Genomic DNA, 13362 nt, shown 5'->3' with positions numbered 1-13362 from the left:
TAGAATTCATAGGCCTCACACTCCCTCTCCCAGAAACTCGGGGACTAGCATACGAGAGAGGACAGAAAAGCTGTGAGAGGTATTAAATAAAGATACAGGCTCAAGTCTTTTTATCATTTATGTGAAAGCATAAGTATATTCAGCTAGGAGCTGTATGATTTTTATATGCCTTCTGGCTAGGAATGATTTTTTTAAAATAATAAACATTTATTTATATGTTTTTTCCTAAATTTCCAAAGTAATATATCTCTGTGGTAGAAAGTGTGGAAAGTACAGGAAAGTTCAGAAAAAGAAATAACAAAGACACCCGCAGCCCTAGAAGGCACCTGGCTATTTATCCATCCAAGCTGGTTTCATGCCCCTATACATATTTGAGGAAGACTGAGATCATACAATACATATTATTTTGCAACTTGCTCTTTTATTCAACAGGATATTGTGACCTGGTCTTCAAGGGACTTGGTCTTACATGTCTTTGAGTCTCTTGTTGATGTTTAGAACAAAGTTTGGAGCCTCTTGCTTAGGATTCTGGAACTTAAGTTATTTATGGCCTCCTTTATAGGAAAAATTTCACAGACCTCCAAGAATCTTCCATCAGTGAACCCTTGGGATATCCTTGGGACCCAGTCTGAGAAACAGAACATCAGATGGGATTGATAAATGAATAGAAGATGAATGAATGGATGGATCTGGCAGCAGACACCTGCCATGGCAGATAGCCACACAGGGTCTATTCTAAAGGCTTCCTTTGTGTTGGACAAGGGTGCTTGTGGTGGTGATCCGTATCTGTAAGTGCAGACATGGTCCAGCCCAACAGGCAACCACGCGTCACTCCTGCTACTTGCCATCCATTCTGTCTTTGACTCCTGTTCAGACTCCTGTTGGTGTCTGTTTGTAGCACCCCGGCTACTCCATCTGTAGCTGTTTCCAACTCTCCGTGACTCTAGTCATCAACCTGCTTCGCCAACTTGAAAATATGCGAGATTGTCTATACCATTCTAACCCACCACCATTGAAACCTATATTCATCCTGTATTCCTATTAAACTAATAGAGTCTTAAAACCCTTCAGTGAAGTATTACATACATTAAGAAAAGTAAGCAAATTATCACCGTAGAGTCTGATGAATTTCAGTGCCTTGCCCACCCCGTGATGCTGATTAAAATGAGGAAATCCAGCACCTTCCTTACTCTTCTCTATAATTCTATTTTTTCAAAATGTTGTTACATAGATTAACCCATTTATTGTAGGCCTGCAATGTGTCAATGGTGGATTTTCAGGTCCTCCAGCCTCCTGCTGGCCGACTTTGCTGTGATCACAGAAGCCACGTCCCAGGGCCAGGCACCGCCGTCCACCGTTTTCATGCAGGAACCACAGTGCCGGATCCCCGTGGCTCGTCTTTCCATCTTGGTTTTGTCCCAGAAGGCGCAGGTGCGCTCAGCGTGCTGGCTGAGTTCAGTCTTCTTCACCATTTTCCTGTGCGGGGCACCGTCCTGGCTCCCGTATTTACTGAGGATTCTGACCTTCTTGGTGCCTTTAGCCATGTCTCTGCAAAGCAGGTCTGAGCCCAGGGAGCTTCTTCTCTGCATTTCAGATTAAGCAAATAATCTCCCTGTGTGTAGACAGAGAAGCGCCTCTGTGTCTCAGTGCGCTACATAACCAGCTGTGTGATTTTGAGCGAATCGCGTTCCCTTTCTGCTGCTCAGTCTGCTCACCTGTAAAATGGGTCTCTGCACCCCAGGAGGAAAGGGTTCAATCAGATAATTGATGCAAAAGCAAACCGTGAACCTGAGGTTAGCGGGCAAATGTGAATTATGATTTACATTGAGGCGTGGACCTGATACATTGGGTCAAGCAAACCAATGAGAGGGGACCTTGGTAAAGTGTCAGCCTTGGGGGCCAGAGCCAGGGACAGTGGAGAAAGTGGTAGGAGGGACATGGAGTAGACTCTGGAAAGCCAATGCCCAGAGCTCTTTTAGGAGTGAAAAAAATCTATAAATCACAACTTACAATGACAGTACAATTTTCGAACCATCCAGAGATTCTTGTCTGCCAACCTGGACAACGTGTCTCTGTAGTAAAATCGTGTGGGATGCCAACTTTTGAGCTGTCAGTTGGCTGGCTCGATGGGCTGCCTTAGAGTGCTGGGTGGGCCTGGCCACCAAGGGCCGTCGGTGGTTGCGTTTAGTTTCTGCAAAAGGGGAGCACCGGAGCCATGGTGAGGGCCCAGCTTGAGAAAGAATCTGTTTCACTGCCCACGCATGATGAGGGGGTCCAGAGGAGTCTGGGGCCAGAAGCTGGACTGGATGACATATCTGCCGTGGAAGGGGGGTCTGGGGGGCACCGTGGAGGAGGAGCGGGGGACCCGCTACTCAGCAAGAGGTGATGAGGACGCCCCGAGGGCCGGTGTGACTGAGGTGGACACAGGAGGAGAAAGGATGACGCCACGGAATTGCACGCTTGAAAATGGCTACCAAGGCACATTTTATGTCATGTGGGTTATTGCAATGTAAACTATTTCTTCAAAGAAAAAACCAACAGGGCAAACCAAAACCACATAGTTTCATTTGCGAGACGGCGGGAATTCAAAGGCAAGCAGAGTGAGCCCAGGCCCCGAGCGCTGCGGTAGTGCTGTCTGTGTGCAAGGTGGGTGGGCAGCGAGTGCGAGGGCACAGGGCCGGTCATCTGAAGAACAATCACAAAAGGGCACCTGGGTGGCTCAGTCGGTTAAGCGGCTCTTTTTAAATTTGAATTCAATTAATTAACATATAGTGTATTATTAATTTCAGAGGTAGAGTTAAGTGACTCATCAGTCTTATATAACACCCCGTGCTCATTCCATCACGTGCCCTCCTAATGCCCACCACCCAGCTATCCCATCCCCCCACACCCCTACCCTCCCGCAACTCTCAGTTTGTTTCCTATGAATAGGAATCTCTTATGGTTTGTCTCCCTCTCTGATTTCGTCTTATTTTATTTTTCCCTCCCTTCCCCTATTCCTCTCCATTTTGTTTCTTAAATTCCACATATCAATGAGATCATATGATAAATGTCTTTCTCTGACTGACTTATTTCTAAATGCCCAACTCTTGATCTCAGCTCAGGTCTTGGCCTCAGGGTGGTGAGTTCAAGCCCTGCGTCAGGCTCTACCCTAGGCATGGAATCTACTTTAAAAAAAAAAAAAAAAGCGTGCTTGTTTAATCTATTAATTTTTGTCATTTTATTAACATGTGCCACAGTCCATGTTCCTGGATCAGAAACTGATGGCTCGTCTTTGATGCTTTCCTTTCACTGATCACCGTACCCAGTCTGGATTATGCTTCTGAAGCTCTTCCTGGGTTTCAGGCTCCACTCTCCATCCACAGTACCACCATCTGGCTGCTGCAGACCAGAACTGCCAGCAGTCTCCTCATGGGCCTCCCAGGCTCCCTCCCAGCTCTTCTCCACACCATCCTTACCGTCCTACAATCCTGGGGTCATAGTGGGCCTCTTTACTCAGGGGCTCAGAGCTCAAGTCTGATGATTCTCAGGAGACAGCAGAGTGTCTCCTCTAACCAGTATGCTGGTTCTGCTCTTCTCAAAAGCCTCAAACAGTTCCTTTCCTCAGAGTAGAAGACAAAGCCCTCAGTGAGCAGCCCCTGAGTGATTCTGCACCCCACCCCGCCCGACGCCACTTTCACACACACTTAACTCCTCTTCCTTCCCTGTATTCATTCTGCCCCAGCCTTAGCGGCCCTCCTTGTTGCACTTGGAACCTGCCAGGCACATTCCCCCTCCGGGCCTTCGTCCTGAGCCCTCTGCCTGAAACACTCCCTTCAGTATCAGGTTGGTTCCCCCCTTCTCCTGAGCCTGTTGGCTCAATTTGAGGCCCTATTTCAAACTGCAGTCCTTTCCCCAAGCACCCGAGCTCCCTTACTCTTTCCCTCCAAGGCCCCATCATCTTTACACAGGGTATTTTGAATCCGGGTGTGACTCCCCTCTCCAGTGAGGACAGGACTTCTGTTGTTCCATTCACAGATGTCCCCTAAGCCACTGGGACATAGTAGGACCTCGAGAAACATCTAGAATGCATGAATAAATGAATGAATGAATGCCTCTTTCCCAATCTCCCGAGGAAAACCGGGAGCCCATCATTTCCTTCTTACCTCTGCAACCATTCGATCTTCAGTGAATCCTAAAGCAGACTTAAGTGGGGAGACTGAGTTTGCACCTGACCTTGGCTGGGGACGAATGCGTGTTCCGCAAGCCTGGCCTTCCACCCAGTGCCCTCAGCCTCGCTCCGGTTCTAGCCCTCCCAAGGGGCTGAGCAGAGGAGAAAGGGGGCTAGAGCCGAGTGGGGAGGGGGTGCCCACGGAGGGGCTCAGAATTGGTTTGCATGTCTCTGTAGGGATGGGGGCAGGAGGCAGTGCCGGGGACCTCCAGAGTTAGCTGGTGAGGAAGATGTTTCCCGGACTCCTTTTGTCGTGCCGGAAGCCTCCCCAAGGATGACGCAGAACGAAGTCAAGTGTTCTTGGAGGCAGGCTGCGTATCCGATGATGCTTCACACCCGCTGAAGTGAATGCAAGATTTACAAGGGTGTCCAGGACTCCAGGCCGGGCAAGGGGGGGCCCGGGGTGGCTTTTAGGGAACCTGTGGGCGCAGGTTAGAGGGGGTTGCAAGTGTTTAGGGACAAGTGAGCCAAGTTGGTAAATGAAGGGGTGATTTAAAATATTCAGCCCCAGGGCCCTACAGTGAGATTCATGAAATATTAGAGACCTTGAAAATTTATGCAAGATCCCAGCAAGCAGAAGAGCAAGTAAGGCAATGAGCACCCGTGTACCTGCTACCAGGTTTATACAAGCCGAGCATTTTGCCCGATTTTCTTCAGATGTTTAAAAAAAGCAATACAGACACAATCAGAGTCCCCTCTGGACCCTTCCCTGATTTTTCCCTTGCCCCGCTCCCTCTGAGTTTGGTTATTACCCCCAGGCATGTTTTTATATTATTAATACAAATATTGTCTCCATAAATAATTATGCTATCACACATGTTGTTACGGTCTACGTATCATAAAGTTTTTTATCCTATAATAATATATAATATGTATATATATATACATTAGAGACTGTTATACCACTATACTCAGCCTGGTTCCAACTTACCTTCTTTTGTTGTTCGATATTATGCTTTGGCGATTTGCCCGATGTTGATACACGGAGCTAGAGTTCGGTCACTTCGCGTCTGTAGAACATTCCGTCGTGTTAATACATGGCAAGTTATTGACGCCTTCTTCTGTCGATGGGCATTCAGACTGTGGCAAGTCTCTGCTGTTACAAACAACACTTTCATGACCATTTTTGTGCCAGTGTCCTCGCGCTCTTGCTGGAGTTTCTCTAGAGTACGTATCTCAGAGTGGAGCTCAAGCACTCTGCAAACATCCCGCCGGACAGTCTTGCCAGATGGGTCTCGGGTTGGTCAATAGCTCAGCAGAGCGTAAGAGTGCCCGTCTCGACCTCCTCACCACCTCTGTAGTGTTGCCCAAATGTTTCACCCCCTTGAGGGGAGGGGAACGTTCCGGGCCCTGGTGCCCCGCCAGGGGCTGAGAGCTGAGGAGGGCCCTTCAGTCATCAAAGGGGAGCAGAGGCATGTGATTTCCTCCCCTCGCCCCCCCACCCCGTCTCTGTCTTCATCACTGAGCCCCGAACCTGTGCCGGGCAGGCCGGCGTCTACGGATTGTATCACGCAGGCTCCCTTGCCTTCTGCCTTCCTGTTGGCTTTGACCTGAGACAGGCACAGGAAGGAGACAAGTGGGCAAGAGGGGAAAGAGGTGGAGGTGTTTATTCCTACCGACACCCCTCCTGGCAGGGGTCGGTGGTCCTCTCTGACCTGAGTTCCTGCCGGGCCAGCTCCAGCAGCCCCCCGGGGTTCCAGTAAACACTGTTCTCTCCTCTTGCTCCCTCAGGCCTCTTGGAGTAACAGCTCCCACGCTGGTTCCTCTCTGAGGGCTTGACCAGCCTCATCGGCTTCCAGAACTATCCACTTGTTGTAAATAGTAACTACAATCCCTTTAGTAAGCTCTTCAACTCAACCCTCGGGGCGTGCCATCTCTCTCCTCCCCTGAATGATACACTTCTTGAGATTTTAAAAGTAATTGTAATATTTATGAATACTACTGTCCTCCATTGAGCTCTCACCACAAAAGGGGAAGCAGTAGGGCACAACGAAGTGGCACTGAGATCTGAACCAGGCCCGCTGCTGGGTTTGCTCACCAGCCAAGAGAGCGGCTCCCAGGGATATAGAAGCCAGCCCAGACAAAATGCCCAGCTTCCACGCCACAGACCTGCTTTGGGGGCTCCTGCCGATGACCCAAATCTGTGGATTCCAGGGGGCCACCGTACCTCCCGGAAAGGGTTCTCTGAGAGCATGAAGTGATAGTATATGTTGGTGGCAGAGAGGCCAGTGGCCCATGCAGTGCCTCCCTTTGGGGGCTCCTGGAGCTGCAGTGAGGCGGGGGCAGAGCCCGTCCTGGCGGGGGCGCCCTCTGCATCCCTCTACAGCCTACACAACAGCATGCAACGGCTCGCCTAGTCTTCGCCTGGTGTCCTGGGTGTCCTGACCCACCAGTGGGGAAGATCTGGGGTCCCTGGATTTGGCAGACCTAGGCTCAAACTCTATCCTTGGTCTATCCCGGAAGGTTCTGTGGCCCATCTGGTGAGGCACCCAAACTCTTCATGGGTTCAAGGAGGGTAGACGCGATGCCTCGACATCATCACTTTTGCCTCCTAATGTCTGGTTCCTTCTTTGAAATTGCTCTCCATGATGCCTCTCCCCTCCCACCCTCCCTCCCTCTCCCCTCTTTCTGTCCTCCTTCCCCTTTCCTCACCTCCCCTACTTCCCTCCATTACTCCATCTCTTTTCAACAGCCATCGAGCCACACAGCCATGCAGGGCTGGGCACCAGGGATAGGGATGACCAGCTGCCCCAGGGGTCCAGAGCACTTAAGAACCCCAGCCCCGGGGGGCCCAGGGCCCAGCAGGGTTAGCTGCAGTTCACCAGCAGGGGCATTTGCCTGCTGGGCTCTACAGAGGGCCACTCCCAGGAGGCCTCTAAGGAGAGGAAGGGCTTGTCTGGACTGTGGTCTTCCCTGGGGAGGTTACAGCAAGAGGGCTTCAGAGGGGGAATTCGTCTCAGAGCAGTGAGCCGAGGCCGCCCAACTGGAGAGTCTGTGCCCCTGACCATGTGCTGGGTGGCCTCTTAGCTTTGTGGCTCTCCCGAAGGAAATAACCCCTGGACCCTTAATGGAGCCTCTGGCCTCCCCAGCCCCTGCCCAGCCTCTGCCCCAGGAGGGAGAGTTTGGGGGAGGAGAAAGAGACAGTGAGGAGGTCAAGAGAGTGCCCCCACCTCCCTGGTACCCAGAAACAATCTTCTGCTCCTGGGGTGGAGGTCAGGCCGAGCTCCCCAGACAGGGCAGTGGAGAGAAAGGCCAGGACTCCGGGAGGACATGAAGACCCACTGGGCTCAACTGGTCAGCACCCTCTTGGTTGGGGAGCTGGCCTGGCTCAGCATGGCCTCTGCGCAAAGTGCGTCCCCAGGCTTCGTAAAGTTTTGTTTGAACTTGTGTGATTATACAGATTCTTGGTTTCTGGGTGAGCACTGTTTTAGAAAGATCGAAGCCATGGGGTTTGCTAAGAAGAAAGAGGAGTGTTTTCTAAAGCAGGCTTGTTGGAGAGAGAGACAGACAGAGACAGAGAAACAGAGATCCAGAGACAGAGAAAGAGAACAGGAGAGAGGGAAAGAGAGACAGAGACAGAGAGACAGAGAAGGAGACAGAGACAGGGAGACAGAGAGATAGACACAGAGAGAAACAGAGAGAGAGGGAGACAGAGGGAGAGACAGAGAACCACAGAGACAGAGACACAGAGAGACAGAGAGGGGGAGACAGACACACAGAGACAGAGACACAGGAAGAAAGAGAGAAAGGAGACACAGAGACAGAGAAGCAGAGAGAGAGGAGACACAGAGACTGAGACAGAGAGACAAGAGAGGAAGAGGGGAGGTGGCTCCCTCTAGTGGGCAGTGGTGGTGACAGAATCAAGCTGGAGCAGTTCCTGACAAGGGGATTAAGAGGTGGAACATTGACCCCGAAGAGCTACAACTGAGGCGTGTTTCTGCTCCTGGGAACCCGGACGCCTGTCCCTCCGTGACTTCTGTGACAATGGACCATTCTGCCCCAGCTCCTCTGCCCCACACTGTTGTAACAAACACTCCTATGTATGAGACCCTGCGCCCTTTATCAGCGCGAATCCATTTAATGGTAACAACCCTGTGCAGTGGGGACTATTGTGAGCTGTGATTTACAGAAGAAACAGAGGCACAGAGAGGTTAAGTAACTTGCCCAGGAACACACAGCCGGGAAGGAGAGAGGCCAGGGACCGTGGGCTGCAGAGTCTGGGCCCTGACGAACGCTGGGTGGCCCGGGGGTCCCGGGTTTCTCCAGGCCTCTTGTCGCACGTGGGCATGGACAGAAATGCCTGCATTGTCTCCCTTGTCACCCGGGAGTTCGGGCTGCCCGAGGCCTTTACTGTTTCCGGTCCTCATCTCCCCGGTGCCCTATGGAGTTGGAGGTGCAGGCGCTGCTGTCGCCTCCTTTGTACAGATGGGGATGTGGGGGCTCAGAGAGGGACAGAGAGGGACCGTGGGTGAGGTCCTCCTGCTCCCCCCCCACACGGTGACCCCAGCCACTGCTGCTCCCCACGAGGCCCTCTGCTCCGCCTCATGCCCTGTGTCTTCTCTCGAACCGGTTTCCTCTGCCACTTCACCCCTAGCCCTGGCCCCAGAATGTCTGTTCCTGACCTGCTTTCTCCTTCACCACATTCTCCACGGACTGTGTGGACATATCCCTTCTCCCTGCCTGGCCATCTTCTCTCATGGGCCGCAGGACATTCCGGGGAGGGAGAAGGCCAGTGTCAGAAAATCTGTCTGAGCCTGTTCTTTCTCAGACTTTTCTGTGCTAAGAGGCCCACGAAGACCGTGTTAGAATTTCAGATTCCCGGGCCCTGGATAGTGAATCCGTTGGGCTGGGGCATTTCCCTCAATTGTCTGCGTTGATTCTCTCTCTTTTTTTAATTTTAAAAAAATTTTTGAGAGAGAGCGCGTGTGCGTGCACGCGTGAGTGGGGGGCAGAGGGAGAGAGAGAAGCAGACTCCCCACTGAGCAAGGTGGTGGTGGGGTTCGATCTCACAACCCTGAGATCAGGACCTGAACCAAAATCAAGAGTCGGTGGCTTAACCAACTGAGCCACCAGGGGGCCCCACAGTGATTTTGATCTGGGGGCACCACAGCTTGAGGGACAGGGCTCCCAACTGTGTGACTTTGGGGCTCTGGTATGGATGGGGGGCATGATGCTGGGCCTCCGGGGGATTATTCCGGGGTACCCCTCCAGTCAGAGCTGTGATAGCTGCTGCAGAGCTCAGAGCTGTGGTGGGAGACAGGTGGGTGGCCAGAGGTGGGGCTGGGAGCTTGCGGGCGCCCAGTGGCCGGCGGCCGTGACCTGAGTGGCAGTTTGGGCAGGCTGCTGACCAGTGGAGCCTGTACCAGCAGAGGGGATCATTTTTTTTTTTTTTAAAGATTTTATTTATTTATTTGACAGAGATAGAGACAGCCAGCGAGAGAGGGAACACAAGCAGGGGGAGTGGGAGAGGAAGAAGCAGGCTCATAGCAGAGGAGCCTGATGTGGGGCTCGATCCCAGAACGCCGGGATCACGCCCTGAGCCGAAGGCAGGCGCTTAACCGCTGTGCCACCCAGGCGCCCCAAGAGGGGATCATTTTGATGCTTTTACTCAGGATGCATACATGTGTAAGAATTTTCTCTCTGCTCGTAGATGTGGAGCAGATAGCATTAAATCGCATACACTGTCATCTCACGCACATAGCACAAGCCTTGGATTTTATAAAAAGACCAGGGGGAAGTATTCCCAGATATAAGTCGCTTTCCTGCTGACAAAAACCTTCCCCACGACAGCAGGGGATAAAAGCAGGAGCTGGGGTGGCAGGTGTCGGTTCTGCGGAGGCCCGGGCACCTGTCGGGTGAAGATAAAAAGGTGATACAAAATGTTCCTGGAGGCTGACTCATTGAATCTCAAGGGACTGGGGATTCAGATTGCACAAACTCTGTGAACTTGGACAGGTTACTTGACCTGGGCTTCAGTTTGCTTGTGGTTTTTTCTGGAAGGGGGAAAGATAACACATGACACGTAACGTGCAGGGTTGCCATGAGGCGTAAAAGAAACACGGTGGAGAGGGAGGAGGTTACTAAGTAGGCATCCAGAACAAATTCCCTTCCCTTCTCCCTTTCTCTCTGTCCCTCCGTGCCTTCCCAGGGGAATCGTATGGCGTCGGGGTCATGATGTTCAGGCATGTTCCCGTGTGGAAGGCCATCTTCTCTCTGGGAGATCTGGCCGTGTTCGTGGGTGGTGAGGGGACACCAGAGATACTAAACTTGTGGTGGCTGCGAACACATGTGCCACGCTCGGTGCTGATAGCTGGATGCATAAGGACTCCAGTTAGGCTCCAAAAACTACGAGGTCACGCTATTGACTTCCCTTTTACAGGGGAGGAAACAGAAGCACACTTTTCTTACCCCATCTGCATCCAGTTCAAGGTGCTATGTGCTGGCTTTTAGTGGCTGAAGGAGGACGGTGGGAGAATATGCCCCGAAAACGGGGCACCAAGGCGGCATCACACCCAGTGGCCAGCCGGGGTCCAAGCACCCTGTCCTTACCCAAGGATTATGCAACTCAAGATCGAGTGGTTCCAACACTTGCAAGTTAGAGGCTGGAGTTCTTGAATTCTTGCTCACGAGTATTGAGAAATTTTAGTGAGTACACCGGTATGAATCAAGAGGTGTTCGGGGCTCTGGGGTGGCTCAGTCAGTTGAGCCTCCGACTCTTGGTTTCTGCTCAGGTCATGATCTCAGGGTGGTGAGATCGAGCCCTGCATTGGGCCCCGTGCTGGGCATGGAGCCTGGTCAGGATTCTCTCTCCTCTCCCTCTGCCCCTCCCTGCACTCTCTGTCTCTGTCTCTCCAGTAAATAAGTAAAATTAAAAAAATAAAACAAAGGCCAAAAAAACCCTTGATTTATAAATAAAATCAGAAGGCCAGGAACATGTTCAGGTCTCCTTCACCCAAGTTTCCTCAGGGTCATTGGTAGGCAATGAACAGATCCTTATCTCCAGGATTGCTCTAGAATACCATGCTCTTTCTGGAACCCTGTGGATGTAAAGCTAACTCCACTATTATAAACATTTAGGTGCTTTGCGATCTTCCAAATACAGTGCAGGACGGTTGATGGTGGCATAGGTCTGGATCTGTCAAGGGACAAGGACCCTGAATGCGATGGAATCATCCCCTTCCTCTCCCTTTTGTTGTGGGATCTCGTTGTCATGGTGATGGGAGACTGGGGAGGAGAGTGGGAACGCACTGTAATATGGGAACTTTAAAATCTTGGTGGGAGTGTGACAGCTTCTTTCGTCTCTGGGCCTTCTGTGGCCCGGGACATGTGGAGATAAGGGAGGGGGGATGAGGAGTTGGTGCTTCATGGGGACAGAATTCCAGTTTGCAACCTAAAAAATTCTGGGGGTGCCTGGGTGCTCAGTCAGTTAAGTGTCTGACTTTGGCTCAGGTCCCGATCTCCATGTCCTGGGATCGAGCCCAATGTTGGGCTCCGTGCTCAGCAGGGAGTCCACTTGTCCCCCATCTCCGTCCCTCTGCCCGTCTCCCTGCTCGTGCTCTCTCTCAAATAAATAGATAAATAAATAAGTAAATAAAGTCTTTAAAACGAGGTCTGGAAATGGACCATGATACCATTGCACAATAACAATGTATTTTGTACCATTCAACTGTGCACTTAAAAATGATTAAGATGGTACATTTTCCGTTAGCTTATTTTACCACAATTTTAAAAATTGCTATAGTATCTGGCAACTTGGGATGCTCTACAGGCAAGGTTCAGACCACGACAGAGGAGGCATATTCTGTCTGGGGAAGGGGAGCCACTCACTCATTCATTCAATGCCAGTCCTTCAATCAGCAAATATTGTCACACTAGACACTGTGCTAGTGGTGGACGGCCCAAGAGTGACCCACGCGGAGAGGCTCCCCACCTTCATGGAGTTTGCTCGAGGAAAGCAAGCAGAGGAGACGAAGCGAAGGAACAAACGAAAGAACAACTGACTGAACGAGGTACGTTCACTCTGGATGCCGCAGAAGGAAAGATCGGGATGAAGAGAGGATGAGACCTCAAGGTAGGAATGAAGCAGCCAGCGGAGACTGGGGGTGCAGCAGGCTGCGGGGAAGGGGAGGGGTCTCACCAGGCAGAGGTGGGGGACATGCCATCCAAGCGAAGGAGAGCTCGGGCAGGAAGCAGAGGGGAGAAGACTCAGCCTCAGCTCAGGGAACGGCGCGTCATTCGGCGTGGCCTCATGCCAACTGTGGGAGGGAAGAAGTCACAGGAGGTGGTCAAAACCTGGGGAATGTCAGCTAACGTCATAGAGACGAGGTATGAAGTCACCAAACCTACCCACACATACCCATCAGGATGGCTACTACGAATAGAAAGAAAAAAAGAAAAAAGAAGGAAGGAAGGAAGGAAGGAAGGAGGGAAGGAGGAGGGAAGGAGGGAAGGAAGGAGGGAAATAAGTATCAGCAAGGATGTGGAGAACCTGGAATCCTTATACACTGTTGATGGGAATTTAAAATGATGCTGTCACTGTGGAAAATAGTATGGCAGTTCCTCAAACAATTAAAAATAGAATTAGTATATGATCCAGTAATTCCACTTCTGGGTATACAACCAAAAGACCTGGAAGCAGGGTCTTGAAGCGATGTTTGTACACCGTGTTCGTAGCGACATTGTGCCCATGGCCACAGGTGGAAACATCCCAAGTGTCTACTGAAAGATGACTGGATAAACAGAATGTTTACAGCGCCTGGGGAGGAATTATTGTTTCTCCTGGGATGATGTGTGTGGATATATATACACACAATGGAATATTTATTATTCAGCCTTAAAAAGGAAGGAAATTCCAGCAGATGCTATGACATGAATGAACCTTGAGAACATGATACTAAGTGAAATACGCCAGCCACAAAGAGACAAATAGTGTAAGGTTCCATTTCTGTGAATGAAGCACTTGAGTTGGTGAAATTCATAGAAACGGAAGGTTGGATGGTGGTTGCCAGGGGCCGGGGTGGGGAGGGCAGTCATTGTTCAATGGGCACAGAACTCCAGTGTTGGAACATGAGTCCTGGAGATGGATGGTGGTGATGTTTGCACAACAATGCAAATGTACTTAATGCCCCTGAACGGTGCACTTGAAAATGGTT

At 51.1% G+C, this 13362-nt stretch overlaps 1 pseudogene across 7 annotated transcripts; it reads right to left on the bottom strand.

Moving 5' to 3' along the window:
- Positions 1 to 401: 401 nt before the first annotated feature.
- On the bottom strand, positions 402 to 6000 carry LOC123775844 (large ribosomal subunit protein eL43 pseudogene; annotated as a pseudogene). 7 transcript variants are annotated; one of them, XR_015725572.1, is made up of 3 exons: positions 5142 to 6000; positions 4146 to 4629; positions 402 to 2191 (listed from the first exon to the last, which is right to left on the bottom strand). The product of XR_015725572.1 is annotated as a large ribosomal subunit protein eL43 pseudogene, transcript variant X2 (transcript). The 7 variants fall into 7 exon arrangements; XR_015725573.1 differs by having other exon boundaries at positions 402 to 1730; XR_015725575.1 differs by having other exon boundaries at positions 402 to 1612.
- Between the last annotated feature and the right edge of the window lie 7362 nt (positions 6001 to 13362).

The sequence above is a fragment of the Ursus americanus genome, chromosome 8 (assembly GCF_024610735.1).
Source record: "Ursus americanus isolate L20-20 chromosome 8, mUrsAme1.1.p, whole genome shotgun sequence".
Taxonomy (NCBI): domain Eukaryota; kingdom Metazoa; phylum Chordata; class Mammalia; order Carnivora; family Ursidae; genus Ursus; species Ursus americanus.
The sequence above is the reverse complement of the archived record's forward strand: the minus strand, read 5'-3'. Positions and strand labels throughout refer to the sequence as shown.